The sequence below is a fragment of the Leptonychotes weddellii genome, chromosome 12 (genome assembly GCF_054177405.1).
Source record: "Leptonychotes weddellii isolate Sample4059 chromosome 12, ASM5417740v2, whole genome shotgun sequence".
Lineage (NCBI taxonomy): Eukaryota > Metazoa > Chordata > Mammalia > Carnivora > Phocidae > Leptonychotes > Leptonychotes weddellii.
In genome coordinates, this window is record NC_138380.1 from 62,067,459 (window position 1) to 62,085,321 (window position 17,863).

The following is a 17,863-nucleotide window of genomic DNA, read 5'->3' on the forward strand; positions in this document are numbered from 1 at the left end:
AAAATTTCAGGATATGGGCAATCAAGAGGCAAGGACAAAGCATGCAGAGAGGGACATCAAAGGCAGCTGTATGGGTCCTCTCTCCCCACATCAGACGTACTCTCTGACCCAGAATAATGGATTAGGTTTCAGATAATGTTTTGCTGGTTTACCTCACAGGGCAGGAAGAGTGCTTAAGTTATGAAATATCTCAATTTTATACTCCAGAGACTTAAATAACTTATGTGAGATTCTGTAGGCAACCATGCGCTATAGATCTATAGATTCTGGGTTTATTTACTAAGTAATCCTTAGCAAGGACATCCTGCTAAAGCATTCTGTAGATAAGAACCCTTCCTTTTGGTAAAAACTATTATTCTATTTACCTGGAGTTCCAGTTGACAAGGAGGTTAGATTGGATTAATCTGCCTATTTTCTTCCTCCTGCCCTAGTTTGTCCCAACACTCTAAAAGAAAGTGAGTAGATCTTAGACAGGCTTTTAAAACTCTTTCATTCTCAATAAGCAATAAAAATAGAGGGGAAAAAAGTTCATACCACTTAACTCTTCATTCTCCTACCCCAATTCTTTTTTTTTTAATTTAATTTTATTATGTTATGTTAATCACCATACATTACATCATTAGTTTTTGATGTAGTGTTCCATGATTCATTGTTGGCGTATAACACCCAATGCTCCATTCAATACGTGCCCTCTTTAATACCCATCACCAGGCTAACCCCTGCCCCCACCCCCCTCCCCTCTAGAACCCTCAGTTTGTTTCTCAGAGTCCATAGTTTCTCATGTTCATCTCCCCCTCCGATTTCCTCCTCTTCATTTTTCCCTTCCTACTATCGTCTTCTTTTTTTTTTTAACATATAATGTATTATTTGTTTCAGAGGTACAGGTCTGTGATTCAACAGTCTTACACAATTCACAGCACTCTCCATAGCACATACCCTCCCCAATGTCTATCACCCAGCCACCCCATCCCTCCCACCCCCCCCCACCACTCCAGCAACCCTCAGTTTGTTTAATTCTTACACAGAAGTAATTTAAAGTGAATTCATAGTCAGTGGTTCTGTTCCTCTGGTCCCTTCTCCCCCGCCCCCCTTTATTTTGGAAAAATTCCTAGCCATTTTCTCCTCAAACACTGCCTCTAATCTGTTCTCTCTTTCCTATCCCAATTGAACTCCAATAAAAGTGTGCAAGAAACTTCTAGAAGATTATATAGGAGAAAACCTAGATGAACTTGGGTATGGCCATGCCTTTTTAGATACAATACTAAAGACATAGTCCATGAAAAAGAATTAATAAGTTGGACCTCATTAAAATTAAAAATTTGTGCTCTGTGAAAGACACTGCTAAGACAATGACAAGACAAGCCACAGACTTGGAGGAAATATTTGCAAAAAACATATAAAGTGCTGTTACTTAAAATATATTAAGAACGCTTAAAACTCAACAATAAGAAAACAAACAATCCATTTTAAAACTGGGCAACAGACTGAACAGACACCTCACTGAAGAAGATACATAGGTGGCAAATAAGCATATGGAAAGATGCTCCGCATCATATATCATGAGAAAGTTACAAATTAAAACAATAGTGTGATACCACTACACATTTATTAGAATGGCCAAAATCTAAACACTAAAAACACAAAATGCTAGCCAGGATGCAGAGCAACAGGAACTCTCATTCATTGTGGGTGGGATTGCAAAATGGTACAGATGTTTTGGAAGAGTTTGTGGTTTCTAACAAAAGCAAACATTCTCTTACCATACAATCCAGCAATTGTCCACATTGGTATTTACCAAGAGTTGGAAGCTTATGTCCACACAAAAACCTGCACACAGATACTGTGTGCTGTTGTTTTCTCATTGTTGAGTTTTAAGCGTTGGTTCCTTTAGTTGTTCGTGTTGTTATTATAATTCATATTTCTAAAAGTTATGTGTGATTCTTTTGAAAATCTGCTATACTAATTTTTTTATAGTTTCCTATTCCCTAGAGGTATTTGTAAACTTTTTCCTTTATTTATTTAAACTTACAGAACAGAATTGTTATAAAATATGTGTTTATAATTCTCATCCCTTGTATTATGGCTCTGTTTCCTTATTTGTGTGTGTGTGTGTGTGTGTGTGTTATGTTATATTAGTCACCATATAATACATCATTAGTTTTTGATGTAGTGTTCCATGATTCATTGTTTGCATATAACACCCAGTGCTCCATGCAATACGTGCCCTCCTTAATATGCACCACCAGGCTAACCCATCCCCCCAAACCCCCTCCCCTCTGAAACTCTCAGTTTGTTTCCCGTAGTCCATAGTCTCTCATGGTTCATCTCCCTCTCTGATTCCCCCTCTTCATTTTTCCCTTCCTTCTCCTAATGTCCTTCATGCTATTCCTTATGTTCCACATATAAGTGAAACCATATGATAATTGACTTTCTCTACTTGACTTATTTCACTTAGCATAAACTCCTCCAGTTCCATCCATGTTGATGCAAAAGTTGGGTATTCATCCTTTCTGATGGCTGAGTAATATTCCATTGTATATATAACCACATCTTCTTTATCCATTTGTCTGTTGAAGGGCATCTCGGCTCCTTCCACAGTTTGGCTATTGTGGACATTGCTGCTATAAACATTGGGGTGCAGATGCCCCTTCTTTTCACTACATCTGTATCTTTGGGGCAAATACCCAGTGGTTCAATTGCTGGGTCATAGGGTAGTTCTGTTTTCAACTTTTTGAGGAACCTCCACACTGTTTTCCAAAGTGGCTGTACCAACTTGCGTTCCTACAAATAGTGTAAGAGGGATCCCTTTTCTCCATAACCTCTCCAACATTTGTTGTTTCTAGTCTTTGTCAATTTTTGCCATTCTAACTCGTGTAAGGTGGTATCTCAATGTGGTTTTGATTTGAATTTCCCTGATGGCTAATGAGGATGAACATTTTTTCCTGTGTCTGTTATATGGCTCTGTTTGTGCATTTTTTTTAACTTTTTCTCACTCATAGTACCTTGTTTGCTTGTATGCTTTGTGATTTTAGACCATGGGCCGCATATTGTCCTTGAAATATTATTTGTGGAGAATCTTTGAGGCCTTGGTCTAAAACCAACTTAAATGAATATTAAGCTAAATTCACGGTTTGATATTTTTTGAAGTACTTAGATGATGTGAATGCAGACTGCAAATCTTCCCAAGGACCAGTTGGTAAACATAACTTCGAAGGGCAAAAAGCAATAGCTCCGTTGTCATGTAAACCCTTCGTGATCTCACTCCAGGCTTTCTTTTCAGGCTCATCTCCCACTCCACATGCTCATCAGGCCAACTCAACAACTTGAGACTTTCAGAACACACTTTATGTTTTTCTATTTCTATACTCTTGTACATTCCGTTTGTGTTCTGGAATAGTGCCTTTATCGTTCTTGAAGTCTAATCATGCTGGGCCAAATTCTAAATGTCACTGCCTCCAAAACAACTTGCCTCTTCACCCTATCTTTCTTTTTCCACTAAGAGTTGCAGCATCACTTCTATATCAGACCAAATGGCATGAGATTGAAGTTTTTATGGGTCAAAGGTGGTTGTGTGTTGGCAATTTCATAGAAGTCAACGTAAAACCAAGTTCAGTGCTTTGCATAAAACCAGAGTGTGCCTAATATTCACTTAAATAAAATTTATTTTTACAAAAATAAATGCAATATGGTCCAACAATGGAAGAAGATAAGTCTAGCTTAATACTTTCAGAGTAAGGAACATAAAAATCTATCCTTCTAAATGTATGAAGAATTGTGTGTGTGTATATATATATATAAATTGTATGAGTGTGCATATATATATATATATATATATGAAATTGCTCAAGGAAATCAGAAATCACTGTGGCTAGAATTCAAAGTAGAATAAGGACAGTGAAAGCGACAGAGTTACCAATGTTTGCAGCTCAAATTCACTTCATAAAGCTGGATGGAAACTGATAACCTGCATATACCCAAATGTACTTTGAACTAATTGAATGCCAGGGATTCTTTAAAAACAAAGTGTTATTATTGCAAAAAGAGTATTGAAACATCATATGGTAATTAGAAAATAAAGTCAAGAATTGCAATTTAACTTAAAAATTAAAGGAAATTCATTTAAGAGCTCTTTTGGCATTTCACTTCTTGTTGCTAAAAATCTTTTAAAAGCCAAATTAACCAGATTGTCCATTAACATTGATCACATTACCTAGATAATTGCCAAATCTCCATCGTACTTAGGCTGTGTGAATGTAGCATAATGTCAAAGTAAGGACAACGCAGCTTGATGCATAGCATACCCTTGCTGTACAAACTTTTTACAGTTTTTAAAGCAATCCTCTCTGCCATGCCCTACCCTACTGTTAGTTAGAACTGCTTTATATCACCTAAGAGTGGACCAGAGCCATTAGCAAGGATTTCTCTGATGCCACACATAAAAGCAGGGCCTCTGCTTTGCCGTCTTATGTAACGAAGGACAGAGTTCAAAGATAAATTTGAATGGGACTCTTCTAAGATTGTTTTAGTCGTACCTGCAATAAAGACTCTGAACTGGAAGGCCAAAATCCCCCACCCTTTGTGAATTGGCTACTTTACTTGACAGAGCTGTCCTTATGGCTGAGGCTTTTTATCACCAGGGAAACAAAGAATGTACTGTGAGCTCAGTGCAAATCTCCCGCAACTCTCCGTCTTAAAATAAAGTGAGTACATTTTGTACCACCTGCAGAACAGGAATCATTTAACAATCACCGAAAAAGATGATTACAACTTTGGTACTTGACTCAACAAACTGATACATAGCCCACTAGAAAATTAGGCATCCTGCCCTTTTCTTTAAAATAATTTTTAAAAATAATTATGGTGATCTTTTTCTTTTTGTGTGATTGTTGTGGTTACTTTTACTCAGGATTGTGTGTGTTGTTGAACCACTGGTGGACAAACTCACGCATCTCCTCTATTTCAAACCAGAAGAACTCTCAGATGTATAGTTAAGGGCCATTTGGCGTGTTTGCAGTGTTGTATAAGCTTTTAGAACATATTTGCTGGGGAGAAAGATAAACAGAAACACTGAATCAGAACGGGTTTGATTCACAATTACTACTAATGAGGTGTGTAATCTTCAGCAAGCTTTTTAACCTATTTTTTAACCTTATCGTCCTTTCTATAAAATTAAAATGAGCCTCTGCCTCTTTCACTTTATTAATATGCAGTAGGGATTCAAGTATATTTCATAAAAATGCTTTATAAGGTGCAGTATAGCGTGCACACATAAAGTATTACTGTTGTTAATTTCTCTCATAGAAAGATAAAAATGTAATGAGAACAAAGAATAGTTTGAGAACTATCAGTGTTATGCATCACTTAATAACAGGTTGGGTTTATTTCCTAAATTACTTTTTTTTGCTGTTCTGCTACTATATTATTCAGACCGTTAAGGGAAGATGGTGCATCCTGTGAACAGAATTATGAATGGCCTATTCTGTTATGCAAGTGGGAGCTCTGTTCTCTGATTGCAGCATTGTAATCTCCCATTATAGCACGCACTGTAAATCATCCTGCAGACAGAAGACAGGGCTGAATCCTCACATAACCTGCGAACACTGACACTCTTTATAACAACGTTACACTACTCTGTCCTCGGCATGATGGTGTTTCCAGCATACGTGGTACTACATTTCCATTAGACAGTTAGATATAACAATCAATAAAAGAAGATCTATTTCCATTCCATGGAGCAGCTTCTAAAAGGGGCACAATGAGGAAGAAACACATTGAACAAAACAGCAGACTGAGAAGCACAGAGCATACCAATCAAACTAACAATAAAATAATAATATCTTACATTTGTAAGGCACTTTTTTGGTTAAAAAAATAAGTCTTCTCATGATCATTTTATTTGATCTTCAAGACCTCATGGAGTGGGTAGGCAAGTTATGCTTAATGCCATTTTTACAGATATGCAGAGGGGTTAAATGATACCCCACCTCATAGAAATTTTCTGATTCCACTATCATTGTCTTTCTAATATTTCTGACTATGGAAAAGGCGGACAAAAAGCCATTCCACTTATGTTTTTAATTACAGTTTTGTGTCTTACCTTCTCAAATGGAGTTTGTGACTAGCTGAGTACAATGTGAAGTGAAAGGAGAGACAAGAAGAAAACACTAAAATCGTGTTCTTCAGATTGCATAAAATTGTAATGTAGTCTGTTCACACATTTGGTTTTGGAATGGCCATCTAAGATTAGAGTGTGGCATCCACCAGATATTTTGTCCGTAATTAAAATTAATTTGATTCTGATCATTTTACTACAGTCTTTGTGTAGGCATTGTCAGATGCATTGAAATGAAAAATATCTGTGGCTTGTTTTTAATGATTTCCCAGTGATCTGGACTCCTACCACCGCGTTGCCATACACCCTTCCACATGTCACAGACTCACGCTACTTTCGGTGTCACTTCCACCCAATAAATAAATAACAAATACATGCATGCATGTGTTAAGAATTGGTCAGATAATTTTCTAGGTTCTTTCACAAAAATGATCTCTTCCATGGCTTGAGGAAATCTTGGGTTTTTCTACAGAGAAGGGTCTCTTCAATTAGGGGCCTGAACATTTTGGGAAACAGTGGTTTGAAAGTGTCGAATGGAAGAAAACCCAATGAAAAAGGATAATATCCATAACTTCACAACTTCTGAAACTGGACCTGAGGGATGAGCGTATTAGAGGTCTCTGACCAGTCCCTGCTCTTTCCGCATCGGCCCGGGACAAGTGCTTGGGTAACTGTTCACTGATGGGTGGTTAGATGGATACATAAATTCAAGGTGACACATTCCAGGCAGAAACTTCTGACAGAAACTGCATCTTAAATTTCTCTAGCACTTTTGAGGCCCAAAATGGGGACTGCAGGCTGAGCTTGCACAAAATCATCAAAAATTAATATTTTTGTTCATTTCATCTTTTAGTCACCTTTCTGACTCTGACCCACACAAAAGAACTAAAGAACATGTAGCATTTATGAATTATGGTGCAATTTTAGATAACATTTTTTATAATGTATGCAGAGCAGACATTGTAATCAATACCCTTTCAAAGATTAGGAAACTAATGCTCAGAGAAAGTAGTGCAGCCAAGAATTTTGTCCAAGTCATCTGGTTATACATCCTGTACCTTGCCTATCAGACACTTCTTTGCTACCTCATGATGCTAAGGATCTAGCTGTCATCTATGTAGTAATTAATCTGCTAGGAGTTATATGATCATTAATGATGGGTGTTTAGACTTAATGATTCCCAGAGACACTGAAAAATCTGGAAAATGGTAAAGTTTTGTGTTGTTGTTTTTGTTGTTGTTTTAAAGAATAGGGTCCAAAAGAATGAAATCGCAAAGGTCAAAGGACAGATTGGAGGGGGTGGGTGACATGTTCGGCCAGGGAAGCCCATCCAATGCTCCCGTTAAGTCATATCCTAAAGAGTAGTTTGTTGATCAATTTACGTATCATTCAGGTAGGAAGGAAAGGAGACAAAAACAAAACAAAATTTTATTTGTCTGTTTACGTCACATGCAGCTTTGAATCCTGACCCTACAGAGATGTCCTTTGTAATGTTCTCTAACACAATTTCAGAGGGTCTTAATATAACAAAATTACATTTCTTCAGTTAATTTGTTTGCTTGTTGATAAGCATATTCCAAGTTTGAATTAAGTTTTTGCCTGGAAAGCAAAATCTATTGCAAGTTTTAACATTTTCTGTCCTTTGAGTACTGTCCATGAAAGCCCCCGGGAAAGATTTGAACTAATTTTTGTTTATTTGGTTTCTTGCCTATTAACCCCTCCCTTTCATTCCATTTTTCTTTACCTCAGTCAAGGATGCCCTGACTTTAAACTTGAATTTGGATTATAAGATCCTCAGGCAACACTAGGTATTGTACTAGCTAATGAACAATATTTATTTAGTGTAGAAGTTGCATTAAAGATAACTTAAAGGTGATTTTCACACTTGAAGATAATTTTTTAGTCTTTCACTCATCCATTACTATAAAAAAACATGGTGTTAAATATTTTAACAGCTGTATTTGAATATAATTGGTGTTCTTTATAATCCTATGTATTTTACTTTATGCATTTAAATATCTTTTTCTGATTAGGAGTCTATCTCATACTGCTAAAATGTCCATGGCACAAAATAGGTTAATAACTTTTGCTCCATGTGCTGGAATACTATAGGTCAAACAGAAGACAACAGCCGCAAAGCAGACATTTATAGAAATTTAGTAACATAGATACAAAAGGGCCTATTTGATGTGGTGGTGAAATAAAATTAATTTAAAAATAGAAGGAGGAGATACAATGTAGAGATATAATGTATGTGAATTTAGTCCATAAGCTGTAAAAAATTATGTGAATAATGGTGTTATTGGTATCAATGTTAACAACATTAAAGTGCAAAGAACAATATTTACTACCTCTCAAAAATTACTCCTTTTGCCAAGCTTTATGGAATTTCTAGCATTTCACTCCAGTGGAAAGAGAGTTTTAAAAGTTTATTTAATCTTCATTCAGAATACAAACTGAATTATAAACTATATATGTCCTTCTTTCCTGGATGGGGCTTTTATTCCCCGCCGAAAAGGACAAGATTTGCATATATTTAATATGATAATTTCTCTATTTCAAATTCTGTGCTCCATATTCTGGTCCATAGGAAAAATGGAAGATTCTAGAAAAATACCATGTAATAACATCCCTTTAATTTAAAATATGAGATTTTAAAAAACATGTACTTTCCTATTCTTACAATTTTCTCCACTGTATAAGGTTTTAAATTTTAAAGTCACAGAACTTGATTTTTTTCTACCTTCATTCCAAAATAATCTTATGAAAGGAGACATACATATCACTCTAGACAAGAGACAGTTCATGGAAGAAATTGCTGAGGAACTTCCTTATATTGATCAACAGATTCAATGCAATCTGTTAGAATTCTACCTGGCTTCTTCGCAGAAATTTAAAAGCTCATATTAAAATTCATATGAAATTCAAGGGACCCAGAATGAAATAAAATAAAATAACCTTGGGAAAAAAAAGTTGGAGGACTCATAATTCTGGATTTCAAAACTTACACCAAAGCATCAATAATCAAGACACTGCGCTGACATAAGTGTAGACATAAAGATCAATGGAATAAAATAAAGAGTCCTAGAATAAACCCATTTATCTATGGTCAATTGATTCTAAACAAGGATGCCAAGACCATTCGATGGGGAAAGAATTGTCTTTTTAACAGATGGTGCAGAGACGCCTGAATAGCCACATGCAAAAGAATGAAGTTCAACTCTTACCTCATATCATACAAAAAAAATACTCTCAAAATGAATCCAAAACAAGCATAAAAGTCGAAACAGCAAAACTCTTAGAAGAAATCTTAACTGTTAGGTGTAAATCTTCCTGACCTTGGGTTCAGCCGTGGATTCTTCGATATGACACCAAAAGCACAAGCAACAGAAGAAAAATAGCTAGTAGGACTTCATCAAATTAAAAATTTCTGAGGGCGCCTGCGTGTCTCAGTTGGTTAAGCATCCAACTCTTGATCTCAGCTCAGGCCTTGATCTCAGGGTCATGAGTTCAAACCCCGTGTTGGGCTCCACTCTGGGCATGGAGCCTACTTAAAAAATAAATAAATAAATAAATAAATAAATAAATAAATAAATAAATAAATAATAACATCTGTACCTCAAAGGACCTCATCAAGAAAGGGAGAAGACAACCCACAGAATGGGAGCGAAAGTTTGCAAATCATGTATTTGTTGAGGGAGTCATATTTAAAATATGTGAAGAACCTTTACAACTTGAAAATATAAAAAGACAACCAAGGGGTGCCTGGGTGGCTCAGTTGGTTAAGCTCAGGTTTTGATCTCAGGATCATAAGTTCAAGCCCTGTGTTGGGCTCCCCACTGGATGTGGAACATATTAAAAAAAAAAAAAAGACAACCCAAATAAAAAAATGGACCTGGGTTTGGTGGCCTGAAAACAGAAGAACTGTTGAAAGGTTATATAAGAAATAATTCAACCCTACGTGAACTTCAAAGCCTGAATTCACTTGCCCCCAACCTCAGCAGAAGAGTGGGCACTTACACCTTGCTGAGGACCAGAGGGCTGTAGAACTCCAGGCATAACTGAAGATGAGAGTAAGGCTCTGAAACTGAAAACAGATGTTTTCAGAGAAGCTTGCTGGACTCACAGATACCGGCAATCACATTTACATCCCCAAGCAAGATATTAAATTTCTCCCTGGAAAAACTGACCAGCTCCCTGACCAAAAAAAAATTATTTTAAATTCCAGTATAGTTAACATATAGTGTTATATTAGTTTCAGGTGTACAATATAGTGATTCAACACTTCCATACATCACCAGTCCTCATCATAAGTGCAGTCCTTAATCTCCATCACCGATTTCACCCATCCTCCCACCCACCTCACCTCTGGTAACCATGTTGGCCCTCTGTAGTTAAAAGTCTGCTTCTTGGTTTATCTCTCTCTCCAAGAAAAAATCTGAGGCAACTTCTCAAAATACAGTGAAGTTTTTGCCTAATCACTCTACCTCAGGTGTCACCTCTGGTCATATTAGCAAAGGTAAGGGTAGAGGGTTTGTGTATAACAAACGAACCAGTAGAAAACCATGACTGTGAGCAGAGAGTGAAAGGAACCAAAGAAGGGGGGATATAGGCTAGGCAGAGACCCTAAGTGTCCGTTGTATGTTTTCAGGATAGATGTGTTTTGAGCAAAAGAAATATGAGAAAAGAATTCTAAGTGGAAGAAAATGCTGAAGCAAAGCAAGCAAGGTCAGGTCCTGTCTGGATACACATATGCGATTCTGTTTAGCTAACAGGGAGAAGGGGAGGAAGTGCAATGCAAAATAACATTGGAACTGTAGATTCTATGACCTTCAGACCTAATCCCACTCTTCATCTTTGTCCCCTGGTTGAAGCAGCCGGAGTTCTGTTTGTCCCTTTCCGATGGTTGTTGTGTTTTGTACTGGTAGATGGCTGAGAGGATTTGAAAACCAACCAGTTCAGACATGTCTGCAAAAGCTCATGGAGATCAAGTGGTGAGAGGTTTGTATGAGCACCCAATGTGTCTCCTATTTAAGACTGTACAGGGAACATTTAATATCCTAAATCCTCAGTTAAACTGGTTTCATAATTATTTTTCCTAGTGGAATTCTATCCAAATTTATACTCAAGAAGCATTTAAAGCACCCGTGAGAGAAGAAGTGATTTTTCAAGGTCCAGTATAATATCCAATCCTGAATGCCATTGCTTGACATGATTTTATAAGAGAATAGAAAACTTACCTGGAAAAAGTGCCCAGAAAAAAATATATCAAGGTTCTTTGACAGAACACAAAAAATGGACAAGTGTCTCTGAAGACGCATTTTTGAAAAGGTAAAAAGACACTAATAAACCACATTAGGAATAAAAAATTAACAATGCTTCTGAGAATAAAAAGGTAATAAGTAGATATTATAAACAACTTGATGTGATGCATTTGGAAACTCAGATGTCATGGATAAACCTCGAGAAAAAAAAAATATGACTTACCCAAATTTACTCAGGAAGAAATGGGAAATGTAAACAGTCATGTAATTATAAAAGAAATTGAGTTAAGGGGCACCTGGGTGGCTCAGTTGTTAAGTGTCTGCCTTCGGTTCAGGTCATGATCCCAGGGTCCTGGGATGGAGCCCCACATCGGGCTCTCTGCTCGGCGGGAAGCCTGCTTCTCCCTCTCCCACTCCCCCTGCTTGTGTTCCTTCTCTCACTGTTGTCTCTCTCTGTCAAATAAATAAATAAAATCTTTAAAAAAAAAAAAAGAAAGAAATTGAGTCAGAAGTTAACAACATTCCTATGGAAAAACCAGTCAGTGTTGCCAGCAATTTCCAACAAATATTCAAAAAAGAAAGTCTTCAAATGTACAAGGAAAAATAATTTCAACCTTATTCAAATTATCTCAGAGTATAGAAAAATGGGATTATCCCTAGCTCACTTTATTAAGCTACTAAAACTCTGATACAAAACCCAGTGAATCTTGAAAACAAAATTGCAGGTTAATCTTGCTCATGAACATAGATACAAAAATTGGAATATTAGCAAACACAATCCAGAAGTATGGGTGTGTGTTTGTGTGTGTGTATATTTTAAGATAAGGCATCATTTGGATGATCCCAGGAGTACAAGTTTGATTTTACATTATATATATATAAATTACCATTTTACTGGTGAAAGGAGAAATCACGTAATCATCTCAATAGAAGTAGAAAAAGCAATTGATAAAATTCCACACCCTTTCTAAATTAAAAGAAAATAAGTTAGAAATAAAAGACAACTTCCTTAAACTGACAAAGGGCAACTACAGAAAACCTACAGGTGGCATCATAGTTAGTGGTGAAATATTTAAAACATTATTTTTGAGCTTAAGAACAAGACGAGGGTATCTGTTAGCACCACGTGTATAACCTGGTATTGGAGGGCATAGCCAGTAATCAGGCAAGAAAGAGTAATAAAAGGTATGAGAACTGGAAAGAAAGAAAACTATCAGTATTTGTGGATTTACCCTGTGAATTAAAAATCTAAAAAAAGCTACAGATAAATCACTAAAGTTAATAAAATAATTTAGCACAGTTGCAGGGTACAAAACTCCATATATCAAAATAAATGTCAACAAATATAAACTTTTAAGAGATATATACAATAACGTTAAAATTATAAAATGTCTAGGAATAAGTATAACAAAACTGAACAAGAAGTTTATAAAGAAAATTATAAAGCTTTACTGAAAGACAAAGAAAACGTAAATAAACAGATATGAAAATCAATACATGGATAAGAAGAGTTGATGCCATATAAACACCAATTCTTCCCAAACAGATTGGTAATTTCCGTGATGTTCCCATTAAAATCCCAAAAGACACTTTGTCATACTTGACAAACTGATTTAAAAATCTATATGGAAGCGCCAAGGGCCAAGATGAAGAAGAAAAAAGGGTACTTACTTTATCACATACTTAGAATTATTATAAAGCTGTAATAATTACAACAGAGGGTATTGTCACAGGATCATCAAATGAAACAGAAGAAAAAGCGCCAAACAGATCTACTTCTATGTGGATCTTTGATATTGACTTTCTCATTGGAGAAAGAAAAATAATTTACTTTCAAATAAATTATCTTGGTACACTTGGGTATCCACAAGTGAAAAAATAAAATTATATCCCAATCACACACTGTATTTAAAAACCAGTCCCATTAAATTAAAGTCTTAGATGAGAAGGCAAAACTAACAACAAAGGAGAATATCTTTATGGCCTCTATATAGGAAAGGATTTCTTAAAACACACAAGCTGTAAAGGAAAACTTAAGTTCTATCATTTCGTTCAAAAAATATAAAAATAATTAAAGGGGAAATGCACAAACTGGGGAAAGAGATCTTTTGACACATAAAAGTGACAAAAGGTTAACATCTAAAATATGTTGAAAAATGAAAAACAAACACAAAACCTTCTAAGAATCGATTAAAAATGAAATAACTCCATAACAAAGGGCAAAATTTTGAACAAGAACTCTACAGATGAGTAATTATAAATGGAAATAAACACAAGAAAAGATGCTCAACTTTACTGGAAATGATGAAGTGTAAATTCAAATTACAGTGAGATAAAATATCATACCCACAATGGAAATTAAACTCTGGCAACATTGCATGCTGGTGAGAACGTGGGAAGAGCATGGATTTTATACTGCTGCTAGTAGTCTCTAGAGTTGCTACAACCAAACACAATTTATCATTTTCTAATAATATTGAAAATGTGTATACCCCATGACCCAAGAATTCCACTCTTGGAAATCCATGCATATATGCACCAAGAAAAATGCCCAAAACTGTACATAGCAGCACTGTTCATTATTTCAACAAATTCTGAACAATCCAAATGCCTATCAACAATAGAATAGATAAATAAGCTGTGTGTTACTACAATGGATTACTGTGTGCTAGTGACATTTAATAAATTTCAGCTACATAAAACAACATAAATTGGGGCGCCTGGGTGGCTCAGTCGTTAAAGCGTCTGCCTTCGGCTCAGGTCGTGATCTCAGGGTCCTGGGATCGAGCCCCGCATCGGGCTCCCTGCTCAGCGGGAAGCCTGCTTCGCCCTCTCCCACTCCCCCTGCTTGTGCTCTCTCTCTCTGTGTCAAACAAATAAATAAAATCTTTTAAAAAACCCCACAACAACATAAATTAAAGAACAATTTGATAAAAAATATGTATGGCATGATTACATTCATATAGAACCGGTATGTTGTTTAAGGAGTCAGGGAAAAGGTAATGCTATTATGGAAAGGAATGAAACTATAAACACAAAATGCTGGATCATAGTGATTTGAGAAAAGAAATGGGACACACAAGAGACTTCAACATTCTTGGTAATATTCTGTTTCTTGCCTGGACAGTGGATAAGTGGATGTTCACTGTATTTATCCTTTACACCTTACACATATTCCATAAATATTTTCACACTGACGGCACATCTCAGTTTAAAAATTTTAAAAGTTGTTTAGGTATATCAAGCGTAGTAACAACTTTTCAACACTACGGTAGTGCCATCTGGGAGTCTGTGTCCCAGTCCAAGGATTCAACCAGCCGGAGTCTGTGGCAGCAAAATCCCAAACGCAGAAATGAATGCATCAGACCATTGTAACCTGTCACACTCAGTCACCTCATCTAATTTCTCTTGTTCCAATTCATCTCCCAATTATAAATTTAACATCCCACGTAGATTTGCCCATAGGGAGAGAGGGGACCGATCAACAAACATGAGTCACCAGAGAGCTTGATAGCTCCATTTCTCACTGTAATTTAAAGCTGGCATTCTGGCTGATATTTTAAGTTCTGTAAGCATCCTCAGGGACAATCCATGCCTGCTGAAGAGAAGATGGAAAGATGAATCATTCCAAGGACAAGTGGAGGGGGAAGCTGAGGAGGAGGCAGAGAAGCAGAAGGAAAGAAGTTGTCATCCAAAGCCACATTTCAGATGCCATAACAAAAGACTTTATTTTTATTTTTTTTACAAAAGACTTTATTATAGAGGCACTTAAACTGGTTGCAGGCTAAACTCTGAGTGTTTACAAAGCAAGTATGAAACTTATAAAAAAAAAAAAAAAGTATGTGCCATCATGGAGGATAGCCTCCTGCAGTGGAAAGAGGAAAGTTTCCAGAGTCAGATTTGACTCATATATTGGCTTCCTTACTCATGAGGTCCCTGAGTCTCAGTATATTCACCTGTAAAGGAAAATAATAGTACTGGTCATGATTAAAGGTAAAATGCTGCAACTTTTCTCAAAGGGGGCAGTTTGGTAAAATGGGAGGAGCTTGGTTTTGATGCCGGACCCAGCCTGATTCCAATTCAGCCACCTTCTGGCTATTGGTCTCCAAGACTCATTTTTCTCATTTAGAAAATGCGGTAATGAGACATACCTGAAGACGTCATGAGACTTAGAGATAATGAGCCAAATATTGGCACTTAGGAAGTGTTTGATAAAGCTTGCATAATATTATTGTTGCTGGATGTTGATGTGCTGTTAAAAAAGCAAGAGATGGCTAGGACAAGGAGCCAGCAAGACCCTGGGGACAGGGAGAAGGCATAGTTAGAGTGATAGTGCATTGGCATGAGCTGAGGCAAGTGGACAGAGGGGAGTAGCAGCCAAGCTACATGGGGCTGAATATGGCGAAGTAAGAAGAAAGTGCCAAGCAGGAAGAAAATGACCTCGGCTTGGGTCTGGTCGTGGGCATCAGCCACTCAGACATGGGGACTTGTACCCAAGGACAGAAAGGAGGGTAGGAAGAAGCAGTACTTCCAGTCATTCCCAGAGAAACTTGGGTAGCCGTTGAATAATCAAGATAAGGACTCCAACCCAGATGTAGCTGTGAGGCCAATGGGATGGGGACCTAGATGGTGACACTGCCGAGTAAGGCTTAAGTATGAATCACATCCTCAAAGCAAGAAGCCACAGGATCGCAGCAAAGCTGACAGATGCAGAGCTGACATAGGTTTCTTATATGCTCTAACCATGCTGAAGTCATCATTCTCTTTTCAGAGAAAAGACTGTTCACGACCTCTGAGCTGACCTGGGGAACAATGCCTGGGAAACTCATTCTGGCAAGAGGATGGAGCATTGCTTCACCTGGGGCTACAATACACAGAGCAGATGGAAAGTTCTGTGACGTAGCATGCTGGGCAAAAGCTAGATGCTGGCCAGCCACACCATCCAGAACAGGGCCAGGCAGAGTCCTGGGCATGAGGATGGAAAGCAGGTTTGAAACCTAGGGTGAGATCTGTGCCAGCAAAGGTTTCTACAGATGGCATTTTATAGGATGTGGGGGGCGAGGGGGGCTTGAGAAATAACATGTGGATGGATGGGGACAATCAAAGCTGCAGAATTTACTTGATACCATTGTGCAAGGACTCAGTGGCAAAGATGAGGGGATGTTATCTGCAAGGAGCCAAACACATTTCATTTTCAGAATGGCAGCCCTGGCGATAGGGCCCACAGTGAGGTTGATGCCCAGAGCGTGCCCAATCCCAAACCGGTTCTTAGGAATGACAGAGCAAAACGCTATTCACAAAGATGTCTGCCCTGGAGTTCCTGGCTACGCTGGATGCAAGTTTGGTGTTGGGAGAATAAAAATCAATTTCCTGCAAGAACTCTGTGCAAAAGAGTGTGTCATTTCAAAGTATTATGAAGAGTTCTATAAGTATTGTTGACTTGGAAAATCACTTTGAAGGGAACACAATGGTTATTTCTTGAATGGGAAACCAATCCAATTTCAGAATAACTCTTTCAAGACCATTTTTCTTCCTAGTTTACCTCTCACTGAGGACATTAGAAATGTTCTAAAGAGTCAATATTTGCTTGCAGACACCTAGGTTTCCTCTATAGTTTTAATTAACTTCAGCACATGCATTATGGTTCAGGATGTAGTTTGTCACCTGGCATAAGAATGATCCCCTAACCAGGGCCCCAAAAAGTGCTGTGACTTGACATTTGGTAGGACAGATAGCTTTCTCTGTCACTCAAAATCTCTTTTATTCATCATCAGCAACACCAAATAAAACACCTGGGTGCTTTTGAGCATTAATAACAAAGGTCTGTTTTTTCCAAATGCCCTCCAACTTGAAAAGAAATAATTCCTCTCAAATTCTACCTCCCACACCAGGAGGTTTATTTCATCACAAGTTAGAGTGGGGAGCAAACTCTTGGGGGAAATAACTGGAATTTTTAATCCCAGTGTAAAAGGTTTAAGGTCTTAGTTCATGACTCAAGATTTTTAATTAATAATGTTGTTCTGTGTTTCTTCCATTCACCCTTTCTTTTACCTGGTTAAATACTCTATTTATTTATTTTTAATTTATTTTATTTTATTTTATTATGTTATGTTAGTCACCATACATTACATCATTAGTTTTTTTTTTTTAATTTTATTGTTATGTTAGTCACCATACATTACATCATTAGTTTTTGATGTAGTGTTCCATGATTCATTGTTTGCGTATAACACCCAGTGCTCCATGTAATACATGCACTCCTTAATACCCATCACCGGACTAACCCATCCCCCCACCCCCCTCCTCTCTAAAACCCTCAGTTTGTTTTTCAGAGTCCATAGTCTCTCATGGTTCATCTCCCCCTCTGATTTCCCACCTTCATTTTTCCCTTCCTACTATCTTCTTCTTCTTCTTCTTCTTTTTTATAACATATAATGTATTATTTGTTTCAGAGGTACAGGTCTGTGATTCATTAGTCTTACACAAT

The 17,863-nt window shown here is 37.1% G+C and overlaps 1 long non-coding RNA gene across 1 annotated transcript in view; it reads left to right on the forward strand.

The window, feature by feature from the left end:
• The window catches only part of LOC145716413 (uncharacterized), a 103,107-nt gene that overhangs the window by 73,796 nt on the left and 11,448 nt on the right, over window positions 1-17,863 (forward strand). The window lies entirely within an intron of this gene.